General features: G+C 36.2%; 1 protein-coding gene and 2 long non-coding RNA genes across 3 annotated transcripts in view; 1 reads left to right on the top strand and 2 right to left on the bottom strand.

Moving 5' to 3' along the window:
- The window catches only part of LOC309476128 (uncharacterized protein), a 138450-nt gene that overhangs the window by 106854 nt on the left and 13492 nt on the right, over positions 1 to 18104 (top strand). The window lies entirely within an intron of this gene.
- LOC309475562 lies at positions 13821 to 14526 on the bottom strand. Its single transcript, XR_014197726.1, has 3 exons — positions 14299 to 14526; positions 14017 to 14078; positions 13821 to 13884 (listed from the first exon to the last, which is right to left on the bottom strand). It is a non-coding gene; the product is annotated as an uncharacterized lncRNA (long non-coding RNA).
- LOC309475028 lies at positions 15206 to 17928 on the bottom strand. Its single transcript, XR_014197475.1, has 3 exons — positions 17765 to 17928; positions 17574 to 17635; positions 15206 to 15976 (listed from the first exon to the last, which is right to left on the bottom strand). It is a non-coding gene; the product is annotated as an uncharacterized lncRNA (long non-coding RNA).

Raw genomic sequence — 18104 nt, 5'->3', positions numbered from 1 at the left:
AGTAATACATTGTTTTTCCATTGTTTTTCCATTGTTGCGGTAAGGACTCAAAAGTCTGGGACAGGCACATTTAGTTAAAAAAATCATACAAATGATCAGTAAATAATACAAAGAATTTTAAGATGCTGTAAATTAATCTGTATATTAAACTATTCCAATTGAAACAATGTAATATTGTAAAAGAATGAGCTAATTTTAAGTATCTCAACATTGAAACCACGGGTGTGGGACATGAGCAAAAATGATGTTTGGACCTATAAATGCTTCATAATTTTACATTAAATCATATTATTTATTCATTATTTTTTATGTCAAGGTGTGTATTGATATTTATGAAACATCAAACGACAAATTTTAACATAAATCTAAAATTTCACTCCTGGGACTTAAAAGTGCCCGTAGTTGCAGAAACACCCTTTAACTGAGCGTCTGAATGCCTTGTGAGATGGAATAAAAGCAGGCCTTGCTTGAGCGTGCAGATTGAAGATACAGTACCGGCAGATGTTAGAATGAATCATATCTGACTTATCTGATCTCTCCATTATTCACGTGAGAGGGAGAAATGTGTTCAGCATTTCTTATCAGATACTCGTCTGTTTCTTCTGAGTTCAGTGCAAAAATATCCAAAGTGTGGAATAAAATCATTGAATATTGTTTCTGCTGCCGTTTTCCAGATTTGTTCTTGGTTGCATATGCTTGAGCACACCTGGTAAAGTGGTCAATGTCAACCAGTATGTATTGTTACAATCCTGATTAGCTTCTGTTTCCTCATTTGTGTTTTCCTGTTGCCTAGGGGCATTTGTCTTGTTTTTGTGTGTTCTCTCTTTGTGTGTTTGCAGGGTAGAGTCAAGCTGTGGTTGATGTGGGTGATGAAAAAAGTTCCTTCTTTCCCAGTGTTGTTGTCGATTGAGGCCTTTCCAACACCACAAGCTTTCATGAGTATTCATTGGTTGTTTAGTCTTTTGTTTTTTTCTTTCTTTCTTTTTCTGTTTATTGTGTTCTAGTGTCCTTTATGTTTGTCTGTGTCTTATCACTATGTAGGGATAACATAGAGCGAGGCGGTTGTTATAGTGAATACAATCCCGACAGGCTGAGAGTATCCACTGAATTATGAGATATGAGAAGCTTTAAAACCATCTCCGCACCCCTCGGATTCCTGTGCTCTTTTTTTCTTTCCATTCTTTATTTAGTTCAAATAACAAATGCACAAAAGTTACCCAATATACTTTAGAATACTGTTCCAAATATTTAGTAATTCCTTCTGATGGATTTGGTGACACTTGAGTCATTACTAGGTTACCATGATCTTTAGAATTAATTATACATTACAAACCTGTATAGTAGTTCTTAGTAGTTCTCTGGGAGGTATGGAAAAAATAGCAGTTATTGATTAGTTAATAGTGAACTACCACATTCAACTGAGTGCTTTTACTTATTATTTCATTAATTAGAGTTCCTTGTTAGTTAATAGTAGTTACTATGTTAATAGTGTGTTACTCATTTGTTCCTGTGTAGTTATTCATTAATGACAGAACAGTATTATAAAATGTTACTCAAAATATTATTAATAATAATTATAATAATTATAATTAGAAAAATTTAAATAATTAGAAAATTTGAAAAATGTTTGTTCGTTTAAACATTTGCAGCAAAAATGCTGTGTATGACAGAATATTATCCGATACCATTATTGATTTGCATTATCATTTGTGTCTTTTTTAAAGTTTGTATTTCCACATAAAAACAAGCATATTAAGATATGCTTGTTTTTATGTGGAAATACAAACTTTAAAAAAGACAAAAATTATAATGCAAATCAATGCAAATTCATAGCATAATCAGTGCTCAAACGCATGCATAAAGCTTGCCACAGCACACCAACAAACATTATTATTATAAGTTGTGAATAACAGGAGACTGTCTAAATATTTTAATAATTTATTGATAATGTTTCCTTGTGTTTTCGGCTGCAGAATGTAAGTTGAATGCTATTAATGAGCTAATGTGATGTATCAGGTGTATTAGATGAGGGAATTAGTCTGTATTAGTCTGTATTAGTCTGCATCTGAAAACTTAGGCAGCTGACTCATTGCCTCGCTGCCCTATCAGGCAACGACTTAGCAGGCACTGTTTACACACTAAGGTGCCTCACAAAGCTGATTTCAGACAGACTTATGAGGCAGCATAACGGTTTAATGATCTACAACACTAATTTCAAAAGTGGTAAAAGTTGGGCAAAATGTACATTTTGTGCCTCCAATATGTGCAGTGCAGGAAAGGTTTGCAAACCCCTTATCTAGATAAACTTGATGTGGGGCACCAAAAGGCTAACCTGGCACATCAATTCTTACTAGTAACAATTTAAATAGAGAGATCTCTAATCCAATTATTACTAGTAACAATTCCAATTAGAGAGCTCTACAAATGAATTTTTACTAGTCATATTTCTCCATTGACTTCCATTCATTTTTAATTACGGAGCTCTACAATTGAATTGTTACTGAATTACAATTAGAGAGGTCTACAGTTGAATTGTTACTAGTAAAAATACGAATTAAAGTTAATTGCAGAGCTCTGTAATTGAATTAAAGAGCTCTGCAATTGCATTCTTACTAGTAACAACTGAATTGTAGAGCTCTCTAATTGTAATTCTTACTAGTAACAATTGAATTATACAGCTCCGTAATTAAAAATGAATGGAAGTCAATGGAGACATATAAATAGTAAAAATTCATTTGTAGAGCTCTCTAATTGGAATTGTTACTAGTAAGAATTGAATTAGAGAGCTCTGTAATTGTAATTCTTACTAGTAATAATTGAATTTGAGAGTTTAGTGATTCTTTGTAGCCTATTTTTACTGTATGTGATAAATATTAAAACATGATTCACTTATAGCGGGTGGAATCTGTGTCTCTAAAATATTTTGTGTGTGTCATAAATAAAAATGCATTATAACATTGAATCATTGAGTTATAAATTATTTCATCACTGATGCACTAAACTTTCACCAGCTGTTATTAGTGATTCTTACAGTAAAACTACATCACACACCACTCAGAAAAGACTCAAGTTGCAATACAAGCTGTAGGTGAAATATAAGGGGAAATATTATTGCACGGCCAGTTTCTTTTTCCTCAATAATAGTTATTCGTGACTAAGTAAATACCGCATTACCGGCATGATATATAAAACTATTTTTGAAAGCAAAAGCAATATTTTGAATAAAACATGAAATGCTATCATTGAATCATATGGTAGAAAATGTGTGTGTGGAGGGGGGTATAAAATCAGATGTGTATTGTTGTACACTGTTTGTCTGATGAGTGAAAGTGTGAATCAATGATGTTCTTCTGATTTTTGTTTTCATGTTACATTATGAATCCAGACATATTTCTCTACCTACAATATTTATGGTCTGTAGAAAAAAACATTGTATTGTACTTTCCTGGTGTGTTCTGCTGGTGTGATTTACTACCAACACAGTATCTCTCTGTAAATTGTTTTAACCTTATACACCAAAGAAGTGTGTCTTTAATTGAGTTAGTTTTTATTATTATAAACAGCAAGCAGAAGGCAGCGCACTTTTCAAGTAGGTGTCTTATTTACTTCAGTAAAGGCTAGTGTTGGGAGAAACTAAGGAGCTTTTTGAAACTAAATCAATTGAACAAACTGATTCTAAAAATGAATCACTGCAGACGCTGGCGACCCCTGCTGGTCATAACAGTGTAAATACAATACAAACTCAGTCCAAACATGCATAAAAAACACCTTACAACCTTTTTTACAGTCTATGCTTACAACCCCATAGTAAACGTTTTATTGAAGGTCTATTAAAGAATATTTATTATTCATGTAATACCATTTAACATGTCTGTAATATAAGTTAAATTGAAGGGCTTGTTTTGTTGTTGCTTGTTTTATGGAGAGCTTGGTAAATCATAACAAGAGACCATGAACTGCAACTCTTAAAGCAACACTAAGTAAGATTTTTAACCTTCAGATAATGTTTCCAATATCGTTTCAGTGTTTCATCAAGTCGTAACAGGGTGAAAGGCTCTTATGCCTTATGCGGTCCTTTATCTGCTATAATTCACGCTATGTAAGATTGCCAGATCAGGTCGCGTTTCTGTAGTTCTAATGAGACAATTCCACTTCCAACCTGTAGGGCGACCGCAGAGGAACAGTTCCTTAGTGTTAGGCTACTTTAATTTGTGTGATAAAAATGTGTTTTCAAATGCCAGCAAATATATAAAAATTATATAGAGACATGGGTTCGCAGAGATCATCGCCCCCTAGCGGCGAACCATTCAAAGTTCTGACGGAACGATGCCTCGTTTACTGAAATCTGAAATCACGTGACTTTGACAGTCTGCTTGTAGTCTTTTGTTCATGAACATTGTTCACAGTGCTATGATGCATTTCTTTAAAAAACCCATCAGATGGTGATATTTATCAATTAGTCTAAATCATTATCATAAAACTGTACTCAAAAAAAGAAAGGAGTAAATATCAGTATATTAAAATATTAGAATATCAAATATCAATCTGTAATTATGTTTTTTTTTTTTTTTTGCCTTGGAATGTGGTCAAACAGCACTGATGCCCTATAAATATAAATAAATAACCCCGTCCAACATTCCTACATGCAAAGTGAAGCATTCACGTGACTCCAAGGAAAGTGTGGTGTTTAGGGAAATCAATACGTGGAGATCTAAAGCTTCCTGTTTGAAACAATACTAACTTACAGTAATGCCACGTGATATTTGTCCACCCATCAGGTCAAACCACATTTCTGTAGGCTAAAGGTGTAAAGAGAGAGAAAGAGAAAGAAAAAAGGGAGATGTAAATACACAGTCAGATTTTTAAAGCTTTATGAGTCGAACTTCGAAATGCTTAATTGATTTATACAATTTTGATGATTGGTAGTTAGGAGAGCAATTCTTTATCTCTGAATATCTCTCTTCAAACCCCTCAAAATGATCCTGCTGTGTGCTGGGATTTCCATCATACTCAAAGTTAAACCAGTCTAAAATTGCTAAATACCTGGCTGAGAATACAAATCTGAAGTTGTATATAATTAAATCTGTATAATATACAGATATAATTATATACAACTTAATGTCATCAATAGTTTTTAATGTGTGCTACATGGTGACTCAGATATGGTTGTCAAAAGAGGTTCCTAGTGAAAGCATCACACAGTTGGATCTGGTAAGGAAAGAAATTGTCTTCTCATGGCGACAGCATGCGTGATCCTCTTCTTTATCATTCTGTAAAAAAAAAAAAGATATATCTTAAAACAAATCTTCATCTATATCAGCAGTTCTCAGTGGTTTTGCCTAGGGACACATCATATGACGTCACACAGCAAAATCGGTTATCTTTCATAGGTAAAGGAATTCCATTAACTCAAATATTGACATGAACTGCATTAGCATGAACTGCACATGTTTATATTATTACACATGTTATACATAATGCAAGCTGAATAGAAACATTAACAATTAATGACAAAACTATTAAAAAGTGCTATTTAAAACAACCACAGGGCCAGCATTATATAACCTCGCTCTAACCAAGTGAAGTATTTCATGAATGAATGAAATGAAAAACAAAGGTGTTCTAAAGACATTTGATTGAAGACACATGAACCAGAACTGAATGTCATCTTTTTGTAATGCGGCAGATCCACTCCTCTTTTAATGAGCATACATCAGTGCATTTTCCCATAGACGGATAATTGCTATAGCTGACTGACTGAAATCAATGGAAATAATTCACTAAATACAGTGAAATATGAACATGGGATCTAACATTGCTATAATTAAAACAAATTCATTTTTATTACAAATTGAGAACGTAATATTTGAATGTGCTTGATTTAGCCTAGACTACGGCTGTTTGTGAGAATGAATACAGCCTTTTGACATCAATAACAAAAGATGGAAAGCGTCCTTACCTTTTAGAGGTTGATGATGAGTCTATTTATTGTCCTATATTTTGCACAATTGGCTAGATGTATTTTATTAATTTTGCCCTGCTGTCTGCAACTCTCTCAGAACAGACCTGTGACCCATTTATCAACACATTCTCACCCCAAAGCGTCAACATGTGACTTCCTGATTTCACACAAAGGAATTCCACAGAAGATCAAGCCTGTTTGTGCAAGTATTGTGGTCAGTGTTCACGACATCAGTGAATAGATGCTCCAGCTGGAGAGTAAATGTTTGAATGAACTTGTATTTCATGTGTTTAAATAGTAAAGGAAAATAATTATGTGTGTTTAATGTTCAGCTACATTGGAGATTTGGAAGAGTCTCAGTTGTTTTTGAGTTGCTGCTAACAGCGCTTTTACTGCTAGTCTCATACAGACAGACTAACACATACATTTCAACACATTCAAATGCAGTTTAGTGTGATAGTGTAATGTTAGACCAAGTGAAACAGCGCTGCGTTACCTCACAAGTTTAATTTGTCTAATAAACTGACCTGTGAGTAGTAATTCTGCGTGTAGTTCGGTAGAATGAAATGTCCACATTCCTTTTATATCCGCGGGAGTCGCGTCGCGTGTGGAGCTGATAGCTGTCTCTTAGCAATCCCGAACTGCTTCATATGTATCCAGTCATCCATAAACATTATTAGATCGGTCGGCTTGACGTTGACGACAAGATCCATAATTCTTAGCAAATGTTGCGTCATCAATCTACGCCTTTGTTATTGTAAATAAGTTAGCGACCCCTAGTGGCGAAAAATGCTATACTGTACATTTAAGTTATTCATTAAATTATATGTTATACATGTGCATGTGTAAAATGAGTACGGTCAAAAATGTCTCCTTCCAGCATCCAGTTTCAGCATCATGAGGAGCGTCACTGTGACTGTTAGGCCGTGTGTCCACCAAAGCGTTATTAGCCAGCTGAAAAAGCTAGGCGCTCTGCTAAAAACGCTCAGCTGTGGGCGCTTGAGAGCGTTTTGGCAGCGCAGCGTTTTTTCAGTTGAGACGGTTGAGACTGAGTCGAGACACTTTGCTTGATATGATACGGAATATCTGCGAAAGTCTTACTAGTATCTCATTTTACACATAATTGTTACTGTGTTGATTCTATATTAAAATGTCAATACAATGTAATGTATTTTCTCTGGCTCTTGATTTTGTTCCGTTATTATGCTTGTTGTCATCTGTTGACGTTGTACAAGCAGAATCATGTGGCGGACGCGTTTGGTCGGTGTGGTATTAGTCCCGCCCCTCCTCCACTGTGATTGGACAGTTGGGTAAAAAGTGACAGTGATGAGCGCTGTGTTTTACCAAAAGTTGAACATTCTTCAACTCTCAGCGACCAGTAAAAAAAGCTGAACGCTCAGTGCTTCAGCGTGAAAAAGACGCTCAGCGCCTCGTTACGCTCATGGCGTTTTAAAAACGCGGCGCTCCCATTGAAAACAATTGAAAAAACACGCCAGCCGCGAGTAAAAACGCTTTGGTGGACATACGGCCTTACTGGTGAGTGTTATTTAGTCATTCAGGGCACTTGCAGGTTTAGAAAACAGTTGTTAAATCGACCTAATACAATTTTTTTTTTTTTTTTGTAAAACTTTTTGTGACGTGAATATCATACCACCTTTGCATAGGCCTACATGTCAAAGTGACAATTTTCACTGTTACTCTCACAATCATGAGATGTTTACCAATGTTATTAAAGTGATAAAGCACCTAAAATTAAAATGATCCTATGATTTACTCCCCCTCAAGCCATATTACAAGAATATTAAATAACTAATTATAAAACGAATAAGGTGGTAGCACAGGCAAGTGACTGACCGACTGCCTGCTGAGCATTTCTGCTTGCCGCCCCTCTGACAGTGCCATTGCGAGTATAGCTGCAGGGTCATCAACCGGGAGCCACCCTTCATTGAGGTTTCGCTCCATTAATCCCGGAACATCTCACGGTGGTGGAGCAGCTGACCCTTGCTTTCCCCACGCCTGGTCCTTCCTTCTTAAGCAAAGCCAAAAGCTTCCCTGCTCTTTCAGAGTCTTTCTGAGTTTGGGGCTGGTGACTCCCGTGCTCTTCAGGAAGCGCTGGGTGGATGCTCCCACGAACCCCCTATTCACCTTATTTTCGAACGCGGAAGTAAATATGGGTCCAGTTTCCGGTTTTTGTGCGGCACTTCCGTTTCCTCGCTTCTCTGGGCTAACTAACGATATCGATTGCGAAGGATTATGCAGAGTTGACAGAAAAATGTTACACATGCCTTAGCAGATGAATACAACAAAGAACTAAAGCCCCGCCTTACCCAGGTCGGGTACTGGACCTGGTTGAAAACATGCATCTAGCTGGCAGATTGCCAAAACTTCGCCGGCGCCTTCAGCACCGCCCTAAACACGGTCTAAACAACGCTGGACTAAGTTAATATATCTATATGGAGGTAGGCTATTTTGTCATGTCAAATGTATTAATAATGTCATCAGAATGCAACCAAAGCACATGATAGCAATAAGTAGATGGCTATAAATAATTATAAATCATACAAAATAAATGCCATGATGATCATGCCATGATGACTAGATTTTATACAGGGGGTTACTATAATGATTTTGTTTCTCCTTGGAGTTTTTATTCAGACTTCGTAGCCCAGCCACTTTTCTGGTATCGGGTGGTCTTCTGTAGGTCTTGTGTTCACGAAATGAAAAGAACAAACATACGGTCGTTTCTTCAAATGGGCTGCGTGGCGTGTCCGTTATTTCGGCTCCCATGTTAACAGGTTATTTAGAGCTTGCACACTGCCTGCGTGACGTGCGCGTCTCAGGGAAAACGCGTGCATGCTAGAAATAGAATCGACGCCTATTTTTCACGCGACACGCAAGCGTTTTGGAAGCGCTTCCAGACAAAATAGAATAGGAAAATATGTTTGTATGTCATTTTGATATGAATACATATTAATAAATGACATTTTGATGTTTGAATTTAGGTTTTGACATAAATGCAGACATAGCCTAAATGTAAAAAAATATATATATATTATCAATTTTCAAATATTGCAACTGTCAATACAGAACGAAATATTCTGTAGCCTATTTGCCGTCAATACTGCCGACGTTGTCTTTGCTGCTATATATTTATGTTTAACATTAAGTGCCTTCCACAACTCTCTCCCCATATGTCGAATATATCACCAAAGAGGCTTATCATGTCACCTAGCAGCAGCAACGCCTCGTCAGAGACGTTTCTGGTGTGCAAAGACATAGAAAACACCACGCAACAGAAACGCCACGCAGCCAGTGTGTCGCCGGTCGTATAGGGCGCCTGATTATTAAAATGTCAATAATTCGATGATTAAAACACTCCTGCTCCTAGTAAATCTTTTTTTTGTGCCAGTTATTATGACAACCTCTAACTGCACAAACAATCCCGGTCTTCCTCGAAGCCATAACGATGAGTTTGTTGTTACGAACAACGCTCGCCAGTGACCGGAAGTGCCTTACCGGAAGTCTCGCACAAAATACCGTCAACTGGCTGCGTCCGTATTTCCGTTAAAAATAAGGTGAATAGACAACCTCCACCAGGTAGCTGACAGCTGAGCACCAGCTCACAGAACTTTGATGCTGTTTGAGCTGCTGTTATTCAAAAACCCACCAGATGGCGCTATTATGTAAACAGTTTCATTCAACGGATGACCAAAGTTGAAAGTATATCTTTAAAATCAGCTGCATTCCATTAATAATGACTGTCTGTCTTTAAATTGCAGTTCAAAGTCTATTACCCGCTGCTTTTGCTACTGCTGTTCTGCTGGTGGCTGTTTGTTCCTGTTGCATGGACCTTCTATGTCAGAACGGTGAATATTACAAACAGACAATTGAACACAATGGAAATAGATTAATAGTGAGAAAATATTTTTTAAAGCTGCAGTCCGTAACTTTTTTGGTTTAAACATTATCCAAATTTTTTTTGGAGCAAGTATAACCAGCCAGTGTTCAAAACGATCTTCTTGCCTTAGCTCGATTCAAAACGTTAAGCTTGTAATAATGTTTTTAAGTGGTACTGGTGGATTTCCACGGGTAATTTGAGCGTGTCTTTGCGTCATTACGTCACATCTGTACACATAGAGAAGGAGCTACGGACTGCAGCTTTAAAGAAAACAAAAAATGTCCTTCTAATTCACCGAATAATAATGTGTTTAATTGAGTATGTTGTCATTGTTGAAACAGATGACAGGATGCAGCGCAGCGATCGGGTGAGATTAAATCGCCACTGAATCTGTCTCAGACATCTGTGGAATTTGAGTTTCCTCATGTGTGGTTTCATTCAGATATCATCACATACAAAAGTGCACTGCTATTTTATGGTTTAAGTTAAAAATGAATTTATACATTTATTATTATTGTTATTATTATATTAGTTGCAGTATTAATTCTATACTTGTTTATCTCCCCTTGATGTCTATGAAAACATATTTTACATTTATTTATTAAAAGTTTTTAAATACCTTGATTTGTATAAAAATGTGTATCTGTCAATTAGACAAAGGTCAGATAAAACTATTACACCTGACATTTCTGTCCCCTCACTTCTGAAATGATGGTTACGCCCCTGGATCAGTGAAGCAATGAAATAAACGTTTCTGTTCTGGCATAATTTGGCCTTGGTTGCATTGTTTTGTTTTTTTTAGGTTTTGTTTTTACTCAAAATGTGATTAACATCTACATAAGTAGATGTGTTAGGGTATTTGTTAAGGCAACTGCAATTTTTATAGTAGAGGAACGGAGTGAGGCTGTTCAGGCAAGTTCAATTTTTACTGTATTTTTATGGTGGAGGACTGAACCTTGGTGGAGGACTGAACCTTGGGTAGGGTCAGGGTGAACAGAGCAAGGCCGGTGGCGTGAGTCGTCCCTCATGGATGACTGCCGCTTTACTTTCATTTTGATTGTTTATTTCATCATTAAAGTTATGTTGATCATTCACCAGTTCCCACCTTTCCCTAACCTTGAACTCTGCTAAAGTCATTTTCTGGACGGACTGTCATTTTGGTTGACTCATTTATGGCAGAAACATATTTGCATGATGCCTCATTCAACCGCTCCAGACATTGGAATGTTGCATCTGGCATCTTGAAAAGGTCAAGATTTCAAATGATCCAATGAGTTTTACCAGATAACAAAAAAATAATAATAATTAAATCCCAAATAAATGTGGAAAACCTTTCACAGGTGAGCATGTGCTGGTTTGTGTGCATGTATGAACTAAACATTGCAGGTTTTATGGCAGATTTTTAATGTCACTTAACGCCTTTATATTTTTGTATTGTGTTTTGATCAACTAAATCCTATGAAGATCTACAAATAATCATTCATATGTATAACTTGCAGAGCTGTTTCACGAACTAGTTTCTGCCTCCCTCATTTGCATTTCCCTGTCACCAGATAAGGTTTGCATTGTTTTTCTGTTCTCTCTCTGTTTGCAGGGTGGAGTCAAGCGGCAGATTCTGTGGGTTACCTGATGAATCAACTGATAAAAAAGTTATGTCGCTTGAGTCTTGTCCAACTCCAGTTTTTGTGTATTCATTTGTTATTTTTTCTCTTTCTTTTCCTGTTTTGATGATGTTTGCTTAATTCATTTATGTATTAATAAATAAATATCTACTTTTGGGTTTATTTAATTTCTGTGTGTCCTATTTGTTTGTTATCCTCCCCTGAGCCATCTTTATTCCAACTGAAGATAGAAATGAGTTCAAGGTGTAAAGTTGTAATGCACCTCTGAGTCCAGAGTCAGACCATAGACTGTAAAATATTGAAAACATGTAATTCATTGAAAGTATTTGGGATGTGCTGGAGAAGACTTTACAGAGTGCTTGACTCTTGTATTGTCACCACAAGATCTTGACCAAAAATTAATGCACCTCTTTTGATTTAAATAAAATCCTTTATTTCCATGGAGAGGTGCATACATTTTGGGTCAAGATATGTTATATACCTATTAAACAATATAATTATGAAAAGAATTTCAGTTGCCATTTGGTCGTTACATTTTATTTAGCTTTTGATCCCCTTTAAGTAGCAGGTCACTTCAGTAAAGCTGACACAGGTGCAGAGTCGAAATAATTTTGTATTTATTTATATTATTTAGGCAGATCGGATAGTCTGCCTAAAGTGTCATTTCAATGGTGACCTGGGGCCTATACCATGAAGCCGGATTAGGTGGCTAGCCAGCTATGTTTCAGTTTAGTTTCCGTCAACCCTGGGTTTTAGGTACTATGAAAGTAGCTCGGCTTTAATCGGTGTTCGTCGCCATGGTATCTTACGCTGCACGGCTAACCTGCTCCGGGGCAGGTTATGTTCTGGATTCAAGATCTCAGACTGAAGTTTGACCAATCAGCTGAGAGCAAAGAAACATATAGGTGACGTAACTTATTCCAAGTGTCTGTTGCAATGTCTTCACCTTTTCTTCCAAATCCAGTGGACATCTCAGCGCAAATTGTTTGACGAGCACTTCGTAGAAAAATAGTTTTTAGCCAGACAAAATCCCCTTGCATAGGCTAAAGATACAGATTTTCCGCGGAAGGAATTTCTTATCTTTGCTAACTTCTTGAGCCGCACATAAAGAATTTAACACGTCAAATTTATGCACTGACTGTACCGCAAATGGTATTTCGTTGCGTTTTTTTCTCTGCAGGAATACATTAAAAGTTTCATTAATAGTGTTCCCCGGACATTTATCGACCATGTCCATAAAATAGGGCTTTTATAAAATTGCCGGTAAGATATATTGATAGGGTGACATCACATGAACACTTTAAAAAAAAAAAAAAAAAAAGCAAATGTACTATACAATATAATACATGTTAAGAATTTTTTTGAATCTTTTTTATTCTTCTTCTGTTAATCTTATTATAGGATTCCATAGAGTCATTGCAACATGTATGCAGTCTATTGCTCCAATCTCCACTGCTCTAGGGGAACATGAGGCAGATTATGTTAATAGGAAGTCCTATCACAGCCTTAAATGTTCAGGTAGAGATGATGTGAATATGTGAGATGATTATTTTCTGTGAGATGAATCTTTAAATTAATAGTAACATTAACAGATATAACAATGATCTAAACATTTCATCTGCAGATGACATGTGGTCATGAACTTATGATCAAGTTTGGATGCCAAATGGCCTGGCTCCAGTGCTTGTCTCACAAATTTTCCATGAGTAGGCTATGTGTTGTGTCAGCACTTTGAGGAAAGCAAGTTAAATTTGGTACAGTACAAAACACTGTTATTTTGAACTGAGCTAGAAAAACCTACACAATAACCATCATGACCCTCAGACAGGGCCACAGCACCGCTTCAATGTGGCCCTAAGTAAAACCAAAGTGAAGATAGAGATGACCTTTGGCCTCCTAAAGGCACATTTCAACTGTGTTTGGCCATTCAGAGTCACCAGAGCGCGCATCACAGATAGTGACTGCATGTGCCATTCTGCACAATATAGCCACCAGTAGAAAGGAGCGAGAAACACCACAAAACCAGCTTCTCCCAGATGAAACTAACCCGATCACACTTGACCACCCAGCTGATGCAGATGTAGATGCAATCACCATACAATATTACACTTAATAAAAGCACATTGAAACTGCAGATATGTCTCAAACTGTTTTATTGGTTTTGTGGGATGGGAGGGAGAAAGAGAGCAAGATAAAGTTGCATTAATAAATATTCATACTAAAGTGTTACTTGGTTAAATAAGTTATACTATATATACTATATAACTATATCCATGCTGAGATCAGTTTTATCCAGCTGTTTGATTGTGTTTGGAGCCTCCTCAGCTCACAGTCAGAGCCTTTAGTGAACAGTCTAGTTCAAGACTCCTCTTGTACAGGGCCCTGACTGAGTCTGTTTCCACCTGAAACATAATTCCACCACAAACATGATCATTACAAGTTTTCTGGAGGCTCATCAAAATCACAAAAAGTTCCTTGATTTCCTACAAACACAGGACAGACTGTAATTTATGTCAAGGGTTTTTAATCCTTACACATTTCTTCTGAAGCCCATTGAGGTAGAGGCCTCAGTTTCTGGGGCAGGTTGTGAAAAATCCTACAATAAAAGAGATGTGTAAGGGCCAGTCCCTTTTTCAGCCACACATTCAAATGTTTGCCATAACAAAAAGCCCAGTGTATTCACATCAGAAACTGTCTGAGAACACACAGACAGAGTGTCTTCATTTCCTCCACAGTAATAAATAAAAATAGGCCAATGTAAAGCATAACTGCTGTAAAGCAGGTTATGTTTGGTGTTCTGTCTGCTGCATACTGACCTCTGTGTGGGAGACTGTGTGTATGTGTGCTGGCTTCAACAGGGACACTGCATTTCCCTCTACTGCAGAACATACAGTCAGCCATATTTAAAACTTAAAAAAGTAGTAATGTATTGCACACGTACCCAGTGTTACTTGCTTAGAGGAGCCAGCACCAGGGTCAGATTGTACAGCACCTGTAATCCCATCCATAATCGGCCATCGCTTATTGCCTACTCAGAGCCAACTCCTCCGCCACAGTGTATTCTGGTTTTCTGAATTTAACTTTCTCCAACAGTCTTCTCTTGCTTTGGCAGCAGAGACCGTATTGTTTCGAGCTTGCAATACATATTTAAATTCATCGTAATTCTGAATGATTATCTCTTGCTCCTCTGCGGAAAAATATATCGCTCTCTATCTCTACCCGCGATTGGTTGTTCAGCGTCGACGTCACTCTTTTATGTGCACGCGTGCGTGGAGTAATCATAGCTTAAGGATCAAAGCCTGAGTTGACAGAGAAAGTTGATGAGCTGCATCATGGTACCAATAAAGCCTGATTGCATCGGTTTGGTTTTGTCAACTCAAAACTAATCCTGTAACCCCGAGTTTGTTCAGCTACCTTCATGGTACAGGCCCCAGGTGTTATTCAATGGCAACAGTGAATTAAATAAGCCGATTTGTTTAAATACTGATTCATGCAGTAAGAAAACACCACATGTTGCTTAGAGGCGGAGCGGTTCTGTGGAGTTTTAAACTTTTTTTTTTTTTTTTTTTTTAGCAAAACAGCAAAAAAGAAAGAATATTTTTTTAACACTCTTCCCGTGTGGTATCTAGTATATCATATGTTATATAATAAAATTATCACACACATGGGCTTTTTTACACTTTTTAAATAGGTCATTTTTTTATTAATTTTGATGTGTGTGAGGTGACAGAAGAAAGTAGGCCTATCTAAATGTCAGCGAAGGTTGGCTGGTTGTATGGTGTGCAACTTGTAGGTAGCAGTCGAATACACATGGATTATGGCAGTGTACAGACAAGAGACAGTTGGGTTAGACTTTCTTCCTCCACTTCACAAACATCAAAATGAAAACAAAATGTATACATAAATACATATGACCATAAATAAATGTGAAAATAAATAAATAAATAAATAAATAAAAATCAGGGAAAAATACAATCAAATAAGGGGAAAAAAAGTATACACATTTTTTTTTGTACATTTCTTAATATGTTTATTTGTGTATTTATGTATGTATTTGTTTTAATTTATTCGTATATTTGTTTATTTATTATTATGTCAGCTTTGTCATTCCATAGTTGGTTACACTTCAGACAGTACACTTTACAGATAGGCCAATATAAATGAACAAAATGAACATAAAAGATACACGGTACAAAATAGGCTACAGAATGTAAAACAATAATAAAGATTGTAAAAAAAAGAATATTATTGCCAAAAAAATAAAAAAATAATCCAAAAATACTGTTGGGTCAAAAATGAATTTACATGTGCATTAAGCTATAAATATCATTTACTAAATTAAACTAACACAGAAAACACAATTGCATTACAATAACAACACATGACAGTGCAAAAAGCATGAAACTAAAGTTAAAACATTGGCAGAGAATTAATTTGAACTGGTGCGAGTCATTTTTGGGGGAAATTTTCATACACATGCTCCTTCTTTGATTTCTGCAAGGAAAAATGCAGTCATATTATTATATATATTTTTAAATTGGCTTTAAATTTAAATACCTTATAATGAACTGTTTCTGTAAAATAACTTATTTGACCAGTCGTCGTTTTAAGATTTGAAAATTGTAATTTATTTTATGTATTGTTTAATGATCGCTGTCGTCTGTAATGTATAATCTATATTTTTATTTGGAGGATAGTCTATATTTTCTAGTGTTTCTTTCACAAATCCACGGTAACTTTACAAGCCCAGCCTCTAATGGAACGGCGTTCTATTGCGCATGCGCGACTTTACCTGCTACTCCGTGAGTACCACTGCATAAAGTTGATCTCTGCAAGATGTCTGTTAAATTCCAGATAGCAACGACTATTTGATGTGCATTTTACATCTGGTAGACGTATTTTTAAGAGTGTTTGCTCATCTGCAATATGTCTATAGGCCGTTTCCTGTCAGATGTCAAATAGACGTTTAGAAGACGTAATGATTTAGAATGTATGTTAAACTGACATCTTCTAAACGTCTATTTGACATCTGACAGGAAACGGCCTATAGACGTATTGCAGATGAGCAAACACTCTTAAAAATACATCTTCCAGATGTGAACACACACATCAAATAGATGTCTCCGTGATGTATGTGTGCTATCAATGTTCTAACCCAGATAGCACACATCTATTTGATGTGTGTGTTTACATCTGGAAGACGTATTTTTTTAAATGTTTGCTCATCTGCAATACGTCTATAGGACATTTCCTGTCAGATGTCAAATAGACGTTTAGTCTTTAAGATGGATTTAGAATGTATGTTAAACTGACATCTTAAAGATGTCTATCAGATGTTAATAATCAGCAGATGCTTTCCAGATAAAGTGATCTTTAACAGACATCTTGCAGACGTACATGTGCTATCTGGGAATGGTCTGTCTGGAAGATCAGACTCGATCAATTCTATGATAATCAGCATGCTTTTTTACAATCACAATAATACCAACATATAATTTATTAATAAATAACATATTGCGCTAGTTTAAGTAAAAAATATACTTTATATTTTATAGCTGACAAATCTGCGGCCGACCTTTCACTTCTGGAGTCACAACAGTTAAACTTAATGCGCTAAAGGATTAGTTCACTCCAAAATGAAAATTTCCTGATAATTTACTCACCCGACTGCCATCCAAGATGTAGCCTACTAACAGAAAGTTGACTGACATGCGGATTTGTAACAGGTACGGTCAGTAACGAGTATTTTTTTTTTATGTTTGGATGAACTGATCACTGAATATAATAACAATTTATCAATTACATTTTATTGTTATTGAGGAATAATAGGCTACCATACTTTTCGGTGTGCTAATAGATTTAGATTTGTGCTAATTCATTTGTAGGACTGCAAAATGGAATAATTTATTTTTATTAAAATTATTTATTAAAAATTAAGAATTAAAAACACCAATTTTTACAAACAATAGGCCTATGCTATTAGTATAAATAGTATAAAAACATTTTTTTTGTCCTGTTTGAGGCATATTACTCACAAAAGCTTGAATCAGACTGCAACAACTTCTTGCAACACAGTCATAAATGATCTTACCATTTTTCGTGTTTTTTGTTGACAGGATGCTGAATTATTTCCTTCTTCCTCCCGGGTCTGAACTGCATTAACAATAATCACAGATACATCATGTTAAAACAACAATGTTTTTTAATCCTATATTGAATTTTGTACCTTAAAAGAGAGAAATATTTTGCCTTATGCGTTCATTCATTGCTTGCTCTACTGACCTGTTTTTCTACATTTCCTGCAGATGCAGAAGATAACAACGACTGCAACCACAATCAACAGAGATCCAGCAGCAGCAGAGATCACCACTATCAGAGACACTGGAGAGTTTGAAGAAGACTGATCGTCCCAATCTGAAATGATAAAGAAAGAAGTGAACGCATCAGTCTGATCTACAACAGAAGCCAGAGATCAGGTTAGTAAATACACACATATATCATCAGTGCTGTGGTACCTGCACATGTGTGACAGAGTGTGTTGATGTCCAGATGTGTGGTCTGGTTGCTGATGGGATTGTTCAGCACACAGCTGTAGGTGTTTTTATCCTGATATTCCACCTCC

The sequence above is a fragment of the Leuciscus leuciscus genome, assembly GCF_965113295.1.
Source record: "Leuciscus leuciscus genome assembly, chromosome: 15".
In the NCBI taxonomy this organism is placed as follows: domain Eukaryota; kingdom Metazoa; phylum Chordata; class Actinopteri; order Cypriniformes; family Leuciscidae; genus Leuciscus; species Leuciscus leuciscus.
This window is presented reverse-complemented; position numbering and strand designations above follow the sequence as displayed.